Source organism: Pangasianodon hypophthalmus, chromosome 17 (genome assembly GCF_027358585.1).
Source record: "Pangasianodon hypophthalmus isolate fPanHyp1 chromosome 17, fPanHyp1.pri, whole genome shotgun sequence".
Lineage (NCBI taxonomy): Eukaryota > Metazoa > Chordata > Actinopteri > Siluriformes > Pangasiidae > Pangasianodon > Pangasianodon hypophthalmus.
Genome location: NC_069726.1, coordinates 18,160,453 through 18,177,555, shown reverse-complemented (window position 1 = coordinate 18,177,555; position 17,103 = coordinate 18,160,453). Strand labels below are relative to the sequence as shown.

The 17,103-nt window shown below is 38.6% G+C and overlaps 1 protein-coding gene across 3 annotated transcripts in view; it reads left to right on the top strand.

Moving 5' to 3' along the window:
• The window catches only part of cntfr (ciliary neurotrophic factor receptor), a 198,018-nt gene that overhangs the window by 24,414 nt on the left and 156,501 nt on the right, over positions 1 to 17,103 (top strand). For 2 of the 3 annotated variants that reach the window (XM_026942863.3, XM_034312930.2), the window contains exon 1: positions 5,016 to 5,291. The exons of the other annotated variant lie outside the window; for it this stretch is intronic. The gene's annotated coding sequence lies outside the window, so the exon portion shown is untranslated. Of the gene's footprint in view, positions 1 to 5,015; positions 5,292 to 17,103 lie in introns of those variants that run through there. 3 annotated transcript variants of the gene reach the window in all.

Genomic DNA, 17,103 nt, shown 5'->3' with positions numbered 1-17,103 from the left:
ACCCTTTGCACAAACTAATCAGGATGTAGGTGATAAGGACTTTGTGGTTACTTAGTCATGGCCGCCACGTAACTGTGATTTTGAAACCTACTTTGTAGCCGTAATAGCATATAATTCACCCCGGTCTTTGTATAGCTTTGCAGGTTGTTGTTCTTTGAGCTTAAAGGCTTTTAATGATATTGGTTTGGAGTAGAACAAAGACTGATGTTTTATGAACATTGACTGCTGTGTCATTAGTGAATGATTCAGTGAATTGCTGTCTGACCATTTTAAATGAAACTACAGCATTGTCATTGCCATGGACTACTAGCAAAACTTTTGTGTTTTGAAATTAGGATCCCCTCCCACTATGTGTCCATTAGTGAAACTATCACAATAGCCTTCAAAGTTTGCTTGAGAAATTTCAAATTCTCCTGATTTGTTAGCAGCGTATCCAGCTGTACCTGTTTATTTTCTAGGCCCTTACTAGTGTCTGTTCAGTTAAACAAATCAATACATGTTCATTATTCTCTTTTATCAAAGTTTTTAATGTAGCACAGCATGATTACACACTCTGCATGTAGTTTGCCAACATTTCGGGTATGAACTGCAGTGTTCGGTCCTCATGTTGCACATAAAAGATATCATTCACACAAGTCTTTGTTTTCTCTCGATATATTTAGTCACTGGGTTAATGTTATTTATAGCAGAAGAGTTATTTGACCGCTTTGTTCTAGAATTTTTTGGACTGTTTTTTGTTGGTGTTTCTATATACCTATGTGTTACTCATTCTGAAAAGATCGTCTGTCATCCATATTGTATGAGCTACTTAAACCACTCTCCTGTCAGCCAGATCATTCCTCAGCTGTTGTGTGTAGTGCAGCAGGTGGAGGGATTCTATGCTATAGTTACAGCAGCGAGATGTGCCACACAACTGTGAAGTGCATTACATTTAAACACACATAAATGAAAAGGTTTGTTTGCAAGTCACTGGCTATTTTTTACATGCACATCAAATTCTGTTTAAGCTCTATATTCGGGTTGCAGCCATATTCCAAATACAATGTTTACATACGTACAAGCATCAGAATATTCCTGTATACATGGTTGTTGTAAGAATGCATGAGTTTCCATTCTTAAATAACTTGCCTACAGTTAAGCGTCTGTTAGCACCCACAATTCCTTGCAGACTGAGCATGCGCATATATCTCCTTTCAGTGGATTTTCTGAATAAGGTGTTTACGTCCAGCAAATTTCCGATTAAAAAGGGCATATTCCAGGGGTGGGAATCAGAAATTGGAGAATCAAAATATTGTCTTAATCTGAATTGGGAAATAGGATCGCGGCATTTACATGACTCAATATTAATTAGAATATTGCCAAATTAAGATTACGTGATGTGCTGTAGATTTTTTTTTTCTGGTTGGTGAACCTATTTATCCAATAGGCAACTATGAATAAAAAGTGATAGCATGGATATCTGACAATCTACTCATCCTACACTATATACCTCTGTATATAATGTGTATATAGTATGCATATGCATGTTGCGAACTCATGACTGTTGACTGACTAAATGCTTCTGAAATGTGATGGTGTGTGAGTTTGTGCATACAAGCACATTTGAGAGAGAAATGCATAATAAGTACAGGGCTCCGATGTGATGCATCCACCCAGGCACAACAAGACAAACTTCCAGCACTGCTGCTGCGATTACATGGCCCTTGAAGGAGAAAAGTTCAAAGCATTCATCATGGCCCAGACCCAAAGTCTGACAGACATTATTGCACTAGGAGCGACTTTTGTCAGGATGACAGTTTCATCGTGTACTTTGGCTTGTTGCTTTCAGTCTCAATGCACTGAAGGGCTTGCGGTACTGCTTATAGTGGATCTCCACACTTTAAACATGACAGTAAGACAGATAAGGAGAGATAGTTAACAAAAAAACACATTAAGTGGTCCTAAACAATGGGATCTTGTCAGAATGTAGGTCACATTTGAGCAAAGATGATGTTTTCATGCGAAGTCATGAAAGCATAAGCGAAGGTACAAACACAAACCGTGGTTCTAATTCTAACATCAAATTTCATATCATTTTTTATGGCTTGAATGTGTGAATTTTTAAGAATTTGCAAATGGAAAGAAATTTATTTCTATACTGTGTTATGGCTGGTTTTGTAGATGGCTAAATGATGATGATTAGTGACTACTCAAACTAAGGGAATTTAATAATATACTCCCCTTATTGAGAGAGATACATTCAGTTTTCTGAGTGAATCATCGGTTTAGTCAGCAGTTTGGGAACACTAATAAAAGATGGATTTAGACCTATTATAGAAAGCCTGCAAACAAAAACCACACTATTAAATTACAGCTACATCAGATCTTGAAGACAGATTTACAACCTGAATCTGAGCACATTTGAAACTGATGATAATTCCTTTGTGCTTATGGATTAGGGCATTGGTTTTGCCAGCAGGCTGAGCTAGTGTGGATCCGTTGCTAAAATGCTAAAATTCAAATTAAACTCAGACCACTGTCTATTTTTTTTCTAACAATTATGGGTTAGGAATTTTCCACATCAAGGGTTTTCATGTATGTGTCCTTATTGAGTGAAGTAGAAAGCCAACCTCTTGCTCTTGAGTTGCTTATAAAATAGTACTTAATGAAGATATTCACATTCAGCTAAAACCCATTTATTACTTGTGTGGATTTATGTATTTATTATTACACTTGTGAAAGTCTTTTATTTCTCTTATACTACAGCAATTTGCCAATGGTTACAATTTTAAATTTATGAACGAAAAGCACATTATATTTAAGCATTAACCAGAACCGTTTATAGTTATATTTAATGTTGTAGAATGTCTGAAACAGAAAAGTAACTTGTAGTTCCTGTTATCGCTTGTGGTACAGCAGCTATAATCAGTCATTCCTTCACCAGCCTCTCTATTTTTCTCTTTCTTGAAGTTGATAAGATAAGACAAGATAACAGATCTTGTCATGTTACAGAGAAACCACAAAGCACAAATTACTTTCACATACTGCTGTTACAAAGCATGGACACTGGAGACTCCTTCCATAAATTTTAAATAAACATCTCTTTTTAAAGAAGAATTTAATAATTAGACATTTTTCTATATTAAATAATAGCACTTTAAAGAGCCATTTATAACAGGCTTGGATTATGTAGCTTGCCGGCCTGTGAATGAGTTGTTATTATAGAAACTATAAATTATTAGAATGAGTGCATTAATATAAACCTGTGATTTGAATTACAGCTGGTACTACTGTCAGAGCTGCTGTTCTAGAAAATGAATCACTTTCTTAGCAAGCAGATTGGAGCATTCTACAGAAACAGTGGTGTAATAGATTATAATACAGTGCTTACAAGCAATCCTTGGTGCATTTGTTGCAATTTGATTATGTAAGTATATTTCAGTATACTTTGATATTTCAGTTATTCATATATATTCATACTCTGCTGAAATTCATATATTTCAGCAGAGAACTAAGAAGAACATAAAAGTTGCAAATGAGACCAAGATGTTTCAGTAATTTGGTTAATACTTACATGAGAATGTAAGAAGATACAGGTAACAAATGCATTGTTATGGTTTTACCATTATATAATTATTTATTACTGGTTGTTGGAAATATTAACCTCAATCTCAGTATATCTAATGCTGTATATTTGTTAATTTATGTTCACATTACATACCATGTACTGCCATTTCCTACTTGCAAACCTTGCAAAGGTTGTACCAAATATTAGTTACTGTATTATTACTATATAATTACTCTAATTTTCGACGTTAACTACTACATTTTACTGTGAAAGTATTGCTGATAATATGTACAAAAAATATTTAAAGATGCAGTTTATAATGCTTGATTGTATCTCTTTATCATACAAATAATATAATTTAAAATATACTTTATTGCAACATTGCTTTGTAATGGATCTTGCTAGCTTCATGTAAGGCTTTTGTTCTCAATGTTTTCCATGTGGAACCTAGCTCCACCCCAAAATGAAGAGAGATTCCTGTCCCTCTTGGATAAAACAAAACTCAGGAGACGCTCAATAGAGGAGTTGGGGTCAGTTGGGGGTAAAGCTTATTAGCGTGTTTATTGCAGTTTACCTTGCAGACAGCAGAGGGCTCTAAAAATGACAAACGGCACCTTTAAACCATTAATTAAAAACAAAAGTATTAAATGTTTACTGGGTATAAAAGATATATGCCCACAGTATATGTATAAATATGCTCAGTCTGAGTGAACAGAAGCCCAGCACATGTCTTGTCTCTGACTGGCTACTGAGTTGCCAGTCTTTAATTCGCAGCCCTGCTGAGCTCGGTGTATTGATTTGTAAATGCACACCATGTGTGTTGATCTGGACTAGATTCTTGGCCTTGTTTCAATCTCTCCATTTGCATAGAGCGAGAGGCAGCAGGCTGGGGGGTCGGAGTCAGAAGTCAGAACATCTCATAGACGTGGCTTAGCCTCTTCCTCTGCTGAAAGACATGGCTGAAGAAAAGAAGGAGAGAAAAACAGAGGGTAGAAAAGGCAACAGAAAGAGGAATGACATGAGCACAGGTTTGATGGACAGAAAAGAGGGGAAGATTTGAAAGGGTGTGCTAGTTGTGCCGGGGATTTCTGCCACACAGAAACCATCTTCAGTCTCTTTATTTAAAGAAAAATACCTCGTTTTTGTTGGCTGTTTACATATCATGTGATATCTGTCTTTAATTTATGAGGAGTATATAGTCAGTGATAAAGTATAGGAAGCCACCTGTTTAAAAGCAGATGATGGAGCACTTCCCAGGGTACTTAAGCACAATCCAAACACTGTTTTCAGCATGTGTGGGAATGTATCGTGTGTGTGTGTGTGTGTGTGTGTGGTTTTCACGCAGCATACACTTCCTGAAACAGTGGCTAGGGGGTGCACTGTGGCTGGAGGAAGGAGCATTAATGTATTCATGCCTGGCTGCTGGGAGCTGGTCACATGGGGAGGCTGAGCGAGTTTAAAAGTGCTTTAGCTCCCCTTCAGACAGAGCAGTGTGAGCCGCCAGTTAAGACATACACACTCACACACACACACACACATACACGCACACAGACGTACACATACACAGTTACAGAGAGACGCGTGCAGCACACGCCGTGCCTACAGCAGAGCAACTTTGTGTGCTGGAGCTTCACAGAGACGCAAACTGGTCTGCATATACAGATACATTCTGTATTTAGTGTTTCAAGAGGACGGGAGGCAGTGTGGAAGTGAGGGACAGAGAGGAGCAGGAGAAAGCATCTAAGTGAGTACCTTGCCTTGCACTTTTTTTTCTCTTGTCTTTCATTCTTGGGGTGTCTGAGGAGAAATGTGCACACGGAGATGTAGGTGGTCGGTGATTTTGGACAGGAAGGACGGTACAGGCAGTGCGCACTTGTCAGGATTTTCCAAAGCTCCGCTGATGGATTGTTTCTAGCCGCCTGTCAGCGGTCCTGACTGCTTGTAATGGCAAAGCACGTGAGGAAGCGATATGAAGGGATGCCATCTAAGAAACGAGATACATGCCTTTTCTGAAGACAGGGAGCTAACAAAAGTGGAGGACTAAGAAGGGAGCGACCGAGCGAAAAAAAAAAAAAAAGAAAGAATGAATAGAAAGAGGGGGAATTAGAGTGAAAGTGGCAGGGGTATTGAAAAGCTCTGACACTGGGCAGACAATTAGCCACGGATTCTGTTATCTGTGGCTTTTCTGCCTGCGGCTGCCCTGAAGGCGCGGGTCAGGGGAAGAGCTGACCCGGTGTCAACACTCCTGCATGGGAGCCATTATCAAGCCCTGATTGATTAGTTTTAGCGGAAATCCCTTCTTCGGCGCACCTCGTCCACTTTCTGCTGCTGGCTCTATTCTTTAGCTGCTCAACCTCTCTGTCCCTTCGTTTTTGCATAGACCAAGTTGACTCTGATTTTTCTGCTACCTATGTGTCTCTTTTTCCTCACCCTTGATCTTTACTCTGTCTTTCTAATCTGCCTGTCCATCTCCATCTTGCCGCTATTCCCTGAGTAGTCTCAAGTCTTGCTGTAAAAGTGGGGGACATCCTTGTATGTGATGTTCTGCTTATATACACCTCCTCTCTTTCTTTCCCTTTATCTTTCAGGCTTTAAATAAACCTCTTGCCCTCCCTGCATAAGCCTCTGTGGGGAGTAGGGGCATTAACCTGACTAAGTTGACAGTGCTTTAATGACTCCCTGTTACATGCCTTGTTGAGGGGAATGAGAGGAATGTCTGAAAGGGTGCAGGACACCTCTGAGGCTTTTCTCCTTCCCAGAGCAACCTTTCTATTCGTAAATCCCTCATTCTAAGTCTTTAACAGAGCTGACGCTTAGTCTCCAGGTCTCTTGTGTCAGTTGGACAGTGTAGTCTTACCACGTGCTTCTGCTTTGACTAAGTAAACAACGAGAGAAAACGTTGTGCCACAAGCTCAGTAGGATGTAAATAGAAAAGTGAGTTTCAGTGCCAGGACGGAGCATGCTTTCTTTAATTAGGAGTAAAACCTTGGATATTGTGAGGAGCTGACCACAGTTAGTTTTGCGAGTTCAGAAGAATCAGAGTCATGCTGTAGGCTAGAAGAGTGTTGTTGTGACCGGTTTGCTTTCACGGGGTCCAAGCACAGGCCCCATGCCTCACAGCCGTACCCTCTCCTCTGTAATCCCGCCGTCCCACCTCAGAGCGGTGTTTATGGTTTAAACAGAAGAAAAGTGAAATAACACTAGCATAATATTTCCTTTAACATACTTACCCCTAGGATAAACATCCTTAAACAGATGTCGGAAGGGAGGGAGATCACAAGCAGTGGGGGGGTACAGATGCTCCCCTTTCTAACATATACAAATTCTACAAATTAGAAGCTGGTGCTGGAGGAATCCGCCACTTCTCACCTCTCCATCACTTCGTTTCACGTTTTACCTTGTATATTCTGGTTATGAGTTTATAGTCCTTCTGTTTGAGCATGACAACGCATCTGTCTACACGCTTGTACAACTCCACCTTCCAAAGCAGCCACCAGTCACCCACTGGGTGATCAAAGCCGGTATGAATATGCAAACCCTTAACTCAACTCCTGAAGGGGATCAGATTTGCCTCCCCCTTCAAGCTAATTAATCCCGGAGCTGCATGAAATCTATTATTCTGCCCTTTTAAACGCCTCCACAAAACCCTGTCTGTTAGCTCAGTCACATCGTTCCACGGCCTGCATTACAATGAACCCATTTAGCCCAAGTATGCGACTAAACCTGGGCATGCATGTCAGCGGCTTATTTCCATACCTCTTGACAGTGAAGGGATTCCGCCGCTACATTATGACATCCATCCCTCTTTGCCTGCAGTCACTCTAAATGAGAACGACTACTTTGTGCTCCTCTTTAAAGTGGCTGACTGGTCCAAGGGAGCCGTGTCTGGCAGGCACAAAAGCGCGTATGCCACGAGAGCTGTGCACGCTCGTAAGCGTGTTCAGATGAAGATCTTTGAAAAGTCAACTAGCAATCACACTCAAGTTGAGGTTGCTTTGAAAAAAAGTGTGCAACAGGCTCTTGGTAGGAATCACCACCTTTTACTTCCTTTAATTGCAACTTCTCTTCCAGCACTTTCATCATTTCTGAAACGAATGCTTGAGGATGTGATACTCAGTGCTCAGAGTGCACCAAAATAGTTAGAGCACAAAAGAGGAGCGAAATGGTCCTAGCCCCAGAAAATAGCGAATCTACTGCCTGGCTCTCGCATGGGCTTTTAATCTATTAACTGCTGAATCTTAAAACACTAATCAATGTGGCCTTTTATATTTCCATTAAACCAGTGAGGTAAGTGAATAAATAAAGTGTGCAGTCACGGTGGATGGCCTGTTCCGCTCTGAAAGCCTCTTTAGTAGCATCTGTAGCATGTGCGTTACCTCAAATCACGTTAGCGCAATAAGACGCCCCTTATTTGCCCGATTTAGTTTTTTTTTCTCTCTCCCTGATGGAGTGTCCACAATATTCATGATTCCGCATTCGATAGCAAGCACGCTCGATTATTAGTGAAAGAACGTGGAGGTTTTTCGAGAGGAGAGAAGATGTTAAGTACCGGATGGAAAGCAACAGCTCTCTTAATTGCATTTGCATTTTCCACTTGGCACCGGAAAACGCCAGAGTGCATGCACCGAGTTCCTTTCAGTGTGCGAGTGAAGTTTAGAGATCCATCCAGCCCAGTCCACATGTCTTTTAATCGATTCTGCCTCTCCAGACGTTCCCCTCCCTACAGCCTGAATAACGTCGTATTGTTAATGAGCAGCACAAATACTGCGTACTTTTGTAATAGGGTTCTTGATTTAATGACTTTTGTTGCCTGAGGGAAAGAGAAAGGAAAGTGGCAGCCTAACGTACATTAGATTTAAATGAAGCGCAAAGAAAGCGATGTATCTCAGCAGTGAACAATGCTGTTAAATCATTTCGCTGGCACAAACGGAAAAACCACAGATGGCGTTAACTTCATTTAAGCGCGTTCATTTCTGTTTGCTTGCATGACAGTACATTCTCTCTTCGCCACTCCTGTTCTGTCTAGGGTTATTATTAGACGTTTCGAAAAAACAAAAGCTGAGCTCCTTCCTCCATGTTGACCTGCTGCTACTTCTCACACCTGCCTGTTTAAAAACAGATTGTAATTGAGAGAGTCTGGCTTTATTAACAGCTCTCAAGGTGGGCTCAATCTGTCCCATAATCCTGACAGCGGCAGGATGATAAGATTGTCTCCTCTAAGCATGTTGCATAAGCCTCATTCTCTGCAGCTTTACTGATGCTTTTGTCTCAAAAAAATACTGCCAGCACAATCCTTTAAGCGAGACACCCTTAGCTCATTAACATGGTTTAATAGTTGTGCATACTTTATCCATTTGCATGGATTCCATCAATGGCCCGATTAAGGAAAAAAAAAAAACTTTGGGAGGTGAAAGACATGGAAAGCTTCAAATATAGTGAATTCACAAGGGGACATTTCTGGACAGAAACGGACTCTAGTCATGAGCTCGGTATGATATTCAGGACGGAGAATTGCCATGACGGAATTACCATGTAATTTCATCCAACGTTGCTTCCAGAAAGCTTTTCTCAAAGCAGTTTTTCATAATACCTGCATGTGTTTCGATTTACACAGATACCACTTTAAGCAGCCTGACATTTCTCTCATTTGGAGATATTTATATTCTATTTAATTTAGTAGTGGAACTTAATGAAACATCTTCTCTGAAGTCAATTTTATTACTTCATTAAATCGCTCAGTACTTTAGGTTGAGATCGAAACAAAAGAAAAACATCGTTATGACTAAAAAGAGGATTACTTTGATCAGATATTGTCATCTCATGTCATAGGCACTGCATGTGCAAAAGCTTTATCAAGTGTTACTGCTACAATGACAAAAGTATCAAGATCAGGTGTACCCCAGCATGGAGGCCAGATTGGCTACTTAATATAATAGGATGCAAATCAAATATAATTTGTTAAATAATGAGGAGGCCACAGTGAGAAATGAGAAATGTTGAGCTCCATTACCAGTTTATTAATGCTGCATTTGAGCTCAGCAGGTTTCAATAATAATTGGACTATGATTGCATTAAAATGTCTTGCTGAGTCCGAAGCTTATTTTCAGACTGTTTAGACACACACATGCCTTTATTTATTTATTTATTTATTTTATTTGGCCCTACAGGTATAACCTGTGCAGCTTATTCATATGTCTTCCTTAAGATGTTTTTCACACCCACTGAGGGAAAAGTGCAAGGATTCTGTGTCTAAGATCAATCATAAATGAGCTCAGGGTCAGATATGCCCCTTCGTATCATGTTTTCATTCAAGAACACACGCTGTGCTATAAAAGGATGAAACGCCTTTTAGGGGGCAAATGAACACTTCAGCAACAGCACTAGATTCCCTGTAGTTCCCTTGCTTGCTTCATGGACTAGCTATATAGTAAAACAGAGCGGTCATGGTTTGATAATTAATGGATGATTTGTATCAGATGGTACAGATTTTCACAGTTGCGTCATAAACTGTAATAACACATCAGAGACAGCGAATAGTGTACACATGTGCTAGTCGGAGGATTAAGTTCTCTCTCTACGCTCATAAAACGACACTGCAGATTAAGCTTCAATGAACACATCAAAAGCTTGTCTGACATGGAACAGCACTTAAGCTGTGTTCTCGCCTTGACTTGCACAGCCACACACCCCTTCTCTGCTGCTTTAAAGTGGCGGGAAGAGCGTTTCCTCGTTGTAGTGGGAACGTGACTCCATTAAACTTGTAATTTCATGCGTTAAAGTTTGAAAGCTTGACGTTTTGATGACGGTACAGCATAAAACATGACAGAGTAGTGCTCTTAGAGGAAAATAATCAACAATGTGAACAACTCTGATGTGAAACAGAGTTACTGTTACCATTGACTGCACCATTATTTTACAAAAACAACACATCCCTAAGTGTTTAATTTATTGAAACATGACACAATTTTTTTTTTTACCTATTTATAGTTAGATTTACATCTGCGAGACAAGTTAGTTCCTGATATCGCATATAACAGTTATATAAACAGTCATTCCATCACTACCCTCTCTTTATGACTTCAAAAAAGTAAACCAAAAAAAAAAAACAAGAATAAACTCGTCTGTCCTAAATCTTTCCATGATGGAAAACTTTTTACAAAGCGCTGACACTGGAGACTCTAACAAAAAAAAACTTCACATTACGTCTTTCGTTGTTAAGTAACAGCACACTTAAAAAAAAAAAGAAATCTGTTTATTATTAGCCTTAGATTATGTGAAGCGTCCGCCGTATTCAGTAAGTCCCCGTTTTGTTACTATAAAACCGCTAGCATGTTAGAAGGAGCGCATTAATATAAATCTGTGAGCCGGAACTACTGTCCAAGCTGCCGTTAAAGAAAATTAATCAAGACTTTCTGACCAATCAGATTAGCGAATTCAGCCGTGCTGTGGTAAAATGCACTATAAACCATGTGCTGAGTGCATATTCATGTTGGTGGTCATGTCCTGTGTGTGCGTGCGGAAGAAGGCATCCAGTTTTTCTCAACCAGCGCATATTGGGTAACGTTTCTGACAGGATGCAGATGATCAGATGCCTGCGATCTGTCCCTCAGCAGTACTTGAACTAATTCACATTAGCCAGCTACACAGAGTCAAATGAAAAGCCAAAAGCCACATATTTTAGGGCCTCATGAAATATTTACCTCATTGAAAGGCACTTTGTAGTTCTCTGGGTATGTTGTAAATACATGCCAAGTGAGATTTTTTTTTTTCAGGAGAATGTAGTGTTTATTTGACTGATCTTTTTTTTGTAACATGTATCTTTAAGGGCAATTGCTCAGTAATTATAAGGTGTCATCCAGATTGACGTTTGACAGAACTGCAGCAGCCCACAATTGAGAAACTCATCAAGTTGTGCACGTTCAAAAATAACCAACTACACAAGGAAAGAAATATTCACGGCTGGTTTTACTCTCCCTGATGAAAAGGGGCTGATTGAAATTTGCTCCTCATGTAGATATATGGCCTGTTCTCCACCCATTTCTTGTCGACCCTGGTGTAATTATTCCTCACCTTCCTCCCAGGGGAGTGGTTTTCATAAGGCCATCATTAATTACTGTACAAATGTTAGCTTTCACACTGTAAATAGCTTCCCCCTACCTTTTTCCTGCTAATTTCCTGTTGCTAATATAAGAAATGTCTGACAAATGTTCCTTGGTGCTGCAACGGGAATCAATTTATAGCGCCCCTTACACCTCCAAAATACTGTTTTCATCTCATTTGATGTCTTCTAAACTAAATAGACCTTCTGATTAATAAGCAAAGTAGCAAGCGGGATAGAAAGTAAGCAGCAAGTGTGCTAACGCTGGCTGAAAATATTACACGACAAGAATGCATTGAACAGTGTATAATTTAAGGGCAGTGACAGTTTCAGTGGTAACGCTATGGAAAATATAGTGTGACATAATTTACCTGCAAGAGGGCAAAGGCAGGCCATGCTTAGCAGGAGGCAAAGATTTAAACCTCACACGATCTGTCTGATCGGTGGATTTATGCAAAGCACATAAGTCTCGGTTAAAAGATTCTGGCAAGCGTGCGTGCGTGTGTGTGATCTTTCAAACAGCGTTTCCTATAAACCACATCACTAAATGGCTTTGTATGTGGATATTTACTGCTTATAGAACATGAATGTTTTTTTTTTTTTTTTTTAAAACATACAGCACATTGAACTACTTCCTGTCTTTTTCTGCTGCTCTCTTTGAGTGGATAATTCAGAAACAGTACCACTAAATATAACACATAGCTTTCTATAAATAGAATTATGAGCTTGTAATACACTACTAGTGAAAATATCTTGAATATGGGTGAACATATCTGATATTTCTCATTATGAGATGGTGAGAAAAACCAGTTATATGATTATTCATTATTAATTAATTTATAAGATTATTAATTATTAATTAATTTAGTTTCATTTCAAATCTTATTTTATTGTCAGATATTTGGCATTTTATTGCAAGTGTATTATTTCATTGAAAAAAGCTTAAATGTAAGTAAAAATATTTTAAATACAGGTGAATGTATCTGATATTTCTCATTATGAGATGGTGATAAAACCGATATTAATGATATTAAAAGATCATTAAACTTATTTCTAGGCATTTTTTCCCATTTCAGGTTTTTCATTGTCTTATTTTATTGGAAATATATTAAATATAGGTGAACGTTTCTGATAAATCTCATTATGTGATTATGATAAAGCCAATTATAACATTATTGTTCCGATTTCTAGACATTTATTCTCATTTCAAGTTTGAATGTACTCATTCCATAACAAATATATTAAATAAAGTTGAAAATATGTTAAATATAGACAATTTTTAGTTGAATTTATCAGATATTTTTCATTAACTAATTATGATAACCATTATGATTATCATAATTAGTTAATGAAAAATGGTTATCATAATGGTTAGCATAATTAGTTAATGAAAAATGGTTAAGTTATTAAGCCTATTTCTAGACGTTTCTTCTCATTTCTCAGATGTTCTCAGATAACGTTCATGCCGAGTTTATGTTAAAAACAACTTCAAGATAATTAAACCTTTTTCTAGGCATGATCTTGAATATAAGTGAATTTATCAGATATTTCTCATTACGACATGATGATAAAAACAATTCAAAGTTTATTAAATCTATTTCTGAGTACTTATTCTCATTTCAAGTTTGAAATGATCTTTTATTAGCAGATAATTTCTGCTTATTTCAAGTATTTTGAAAGGAGCCATTTGAATTAGTCAATTTAAAGCTTGTAGTTAGAAGTAAAAAAAAGAAATAATTGTAATTATCTTATATTTGTGTCTCATAATCTCATGTGACATGAGAAGTATATTGACTTGATAAGATGTCATTGTTTGCAGAGTATCTCAGATGCCACACTGCAGATATTAAACGCTGTATGAATTGCTAGACTGAGAGTGAAAGTACGAAGGTGCTGCTGGTTCGTTTGAATTTATGCTTGTTGTGATTCACCTCAAGGGCACAGTGAAGACATCGATAATGTTTGCACAGGATCGCTGAGGGACTTTGTCATCTTGATGACATTATGCTCATTGAAAAGCTTGTGGATCTTCTGTGTTTCAGGCTTTACACACTGTAATCACAACTGGTGTGATATCCATCGGTGATTTCTACTCTATTGACTTTGCAAATGACGTGTGAAATGAAGAAGTGGAGGGAGTTAAGAGGTTGACGGGTGACATTGTATATATATATATATATATATATATATATATATATATATATATATATATATATATATATATATATATATATATATATATATATATGTGTGTGTGTATGTGTAATATATATATATATATATATATATATATATATATATATATATATATATATATATATATTAGATAAATATCAATAAAATAGAAAAATGACGCCTTATACCATCCATCATTGCTTGTTAAACACAGCTGACTCCTTAATATTTTATCAATATCAGGGTTACCTGCAAATATTTCATACCAGATCCAGCCCAGTTACCCAATTTCTCACAACACCAGTTGTTTTTTTTAATAACAGAGCAGCTCAGATGATAAAACATCAAATAACTCCCTCTGTTTTTTACCGTGGAGTCCAGGACGATGGAGTATAACGCCAGCTGTATTAGGGTCAGCAGGCGGGTCTCTCATGCAAGCTCATGCTCTCGGAAAAATGGCGTGTTCTGCTGGATCAGGGTATAATTGTGTGCTGACAGCAAAAACGTCCATTCCTACAACACATTGCATTTTTTTCCCCTTCCCATTAAGGACACATGCTGGCTAGACATCCAGTACTTTCAGTTTGCATGAAAAGTTTGATGAAGCCAAATAGGGTTAAGCTTGTGGTAGATGGTCTTTTATTATTTCATTTCTATGAAATCACATGAAATCTAACTACATCACGCTTGATTGATCAGATTTTTATGAGATCACATTGATTGAGGCCAGGTTGGATGGTTTTTACTCCCTCTGTTCAAGTAAGTCTACGTTTTACTCTTATTTTGCTGAAAGCAAATACAAATTAAGCTAGAGGCACTGGGAAAAGGAAGGACAGGAGATTATTAAGTTTGCAGCAAAGAGGGCAGGGAAGTGAAGAGAAACCCAGAGAAAACAAAGCTAAATAGATTGATGCTAAAAATGACCTCTGGTCACTGATTCATGCACTCACTAACATGGGTAAATCTAAAAAAAATCATCTTACTTATCCATTAATGCCTTTCCATCCAGGCTGAAATGCCATTTTTTGACCACCAAGAATGACCTGTGTTACTGCAGACTAAATCAGAGGTGACAAAAGTGGTGGAGTGAAATTCATGCTAGTGGACTGTCCACATATGTCATGAATTCCTCCTCTTCACAGCACATTTCCCAGCAGGTTCTTGCTTTTTCATTTACATTGACATGTACCTTTGTTTTGGATTGAGTCTTGTCTCCACCCTGTCCTGTCATTGGTGCGTTTTCCAGATTGTGTCCATGTGTTCTGAGTTCATCCCTTGATTACCTTTCCCATTTATTCCCACTATGTATTTGTCTCGTTGCGAAGTCTTGTCACTTCTATCATGTAATTCTAAGTGTTATTTTCCTGATTCAGAGTCTAGTATTTCCTGGTTTTGCCCCATGTGGATTGTCCTTGTTTACTGTCTGCTTGTGATTTGACCTCCGACACGGACTTTGATTTTGATTGTTGGATTTTACACACTTCCATCCTGACTCCTCTAAATACTTATTAAAGCATGGGTAGTTTGAAATGATTTTAAACCTCTTCAAGTTCCTTTGCCATTTCCAAACCATGGACAAAACAAACTTTGGGCCTAAATACACTTCCTACAGGCAGGTTTGTCCACTCGACAGCTTTATTGGCAACATCCAAGTTTTGAAATCACTGCTAAAGTCAAAAATGGCATAAATAATTTGTATTGAAATAATCTGTAATAATTTGGTCCTTGCCTCAGATAACACTCATAAAAAGTGTTTGTTTCCTTTTGGGAGGAAGGGACATTTTCCAAACTGTTAGAGAGAATTTTCCTTTTCCAAATAAAATCAGCTTGAACTCGTCCCCATTGTTCAGTCGGCCTTGGACTAGGCTTTCGTGATGAATGAAAAGTCTTGTCAAACACTTCTGTGTGCCATAGCTTTTTCCCCTATGAGACCTTATGAGTCTTCATTTTGTATGAAGCATAGTATGAATCACTTTAACTTTTTGTTTTCACCGAGAATAATGACAAAAGAAAAAAATCAGTGTGTTGTGTATGTTCATTGTGCTCTAATACAGTTATAATAATGCTTATGCTGCCATGTGACATGAATTTCAGGGTCTTCTGTCTGAAATGTCAAAATTAATTGCCGTGCACAAAGGTTTCCGTTGTTTGCGGAAATTATCAAAGAAACTATCATTTGATGTGAGACATCAGTCTGATATATCAGTGGCTTGTATTCAGTACAAGATCAAATAAACTTCAATCAGCTCCTGTCTTTGGCCATCAAAAGCAATCCTTCTTAGCAATCATCTAACTGAGAAAAAAAAGCACTTATATTACAGCCTGGTCCTCCAATGTTATTGAGTGAAAAATAGATTGACCCGTATGCCAGAGGTCGTCCGTCCTTGAGCTCCTCATTGCACAGATGTTGTACGCTGGGTTTCCTGCTGCTGTTGTGGAAAAGTCAATGGATCACGAACTTGGCATCAGCAATAATGTGCAGCTTTTATCTGCTTCTACCGCTGCTTCTCCACAGCAATCACGACCTGTGTGACATTGCAGCGGTGTACAAACGACCCCAGTTATTTAGAAAGTCTCATAAATGCACCAAAGAGAGCTGGTCATTCCAGCACAGGCTATCAATTATGTTGTGTGGATGAGCCCTGCTAACCTCGGTAGCACAGACTCTACTAGCCAGCTGGTCACTTACAAGAGTCTTAATAAGATCTGCCCTTGCTGCCTCTCCTTCTCGCTGTTTAAGTGAAATCAGGATTTATGTTGCTGGCCGAGATGACCCTTGCATATGTCAGGCCTGGGAGAAGACAATTGAGGCCAGTGGACTCCCATTAATGCTGCCGTGGCCTTGAATGGTGATGCATACATTACCCAAAATGTCAGAGCGTTTTATGGCCCTGTGGGATATAGATGGCTCGGTGGAATCATAAGCAGCTGATCTATAGACAGCAGCCGCTGTGCTGGAACATTGAAAATGCGAGTAACGCTGGATATGAATCAACTCAGCATCCCGTTTATAGCTTGGCCGCACGTGTTACCCGTCTGTAAAGGATTATCTGTGTTTATTTGCGTGTTTATTTTCGTGGTCAACATCTTTTTTCTTTGACAAATAAAAGCGTATATTAGTGCTGTAACTCTCCAAACATATGAACATATTGCAGTTTAGCATGTATCAAGATGCTCGTGCTTTGTGTTAACACAGCTCTCCGAATATGCGTCGCAAGTGTTCGCCAGCCGCTCCATCTGTTTCGGGTCAGATGAGAGCGCCGTCTGTCTGCTTTGCTTTCAT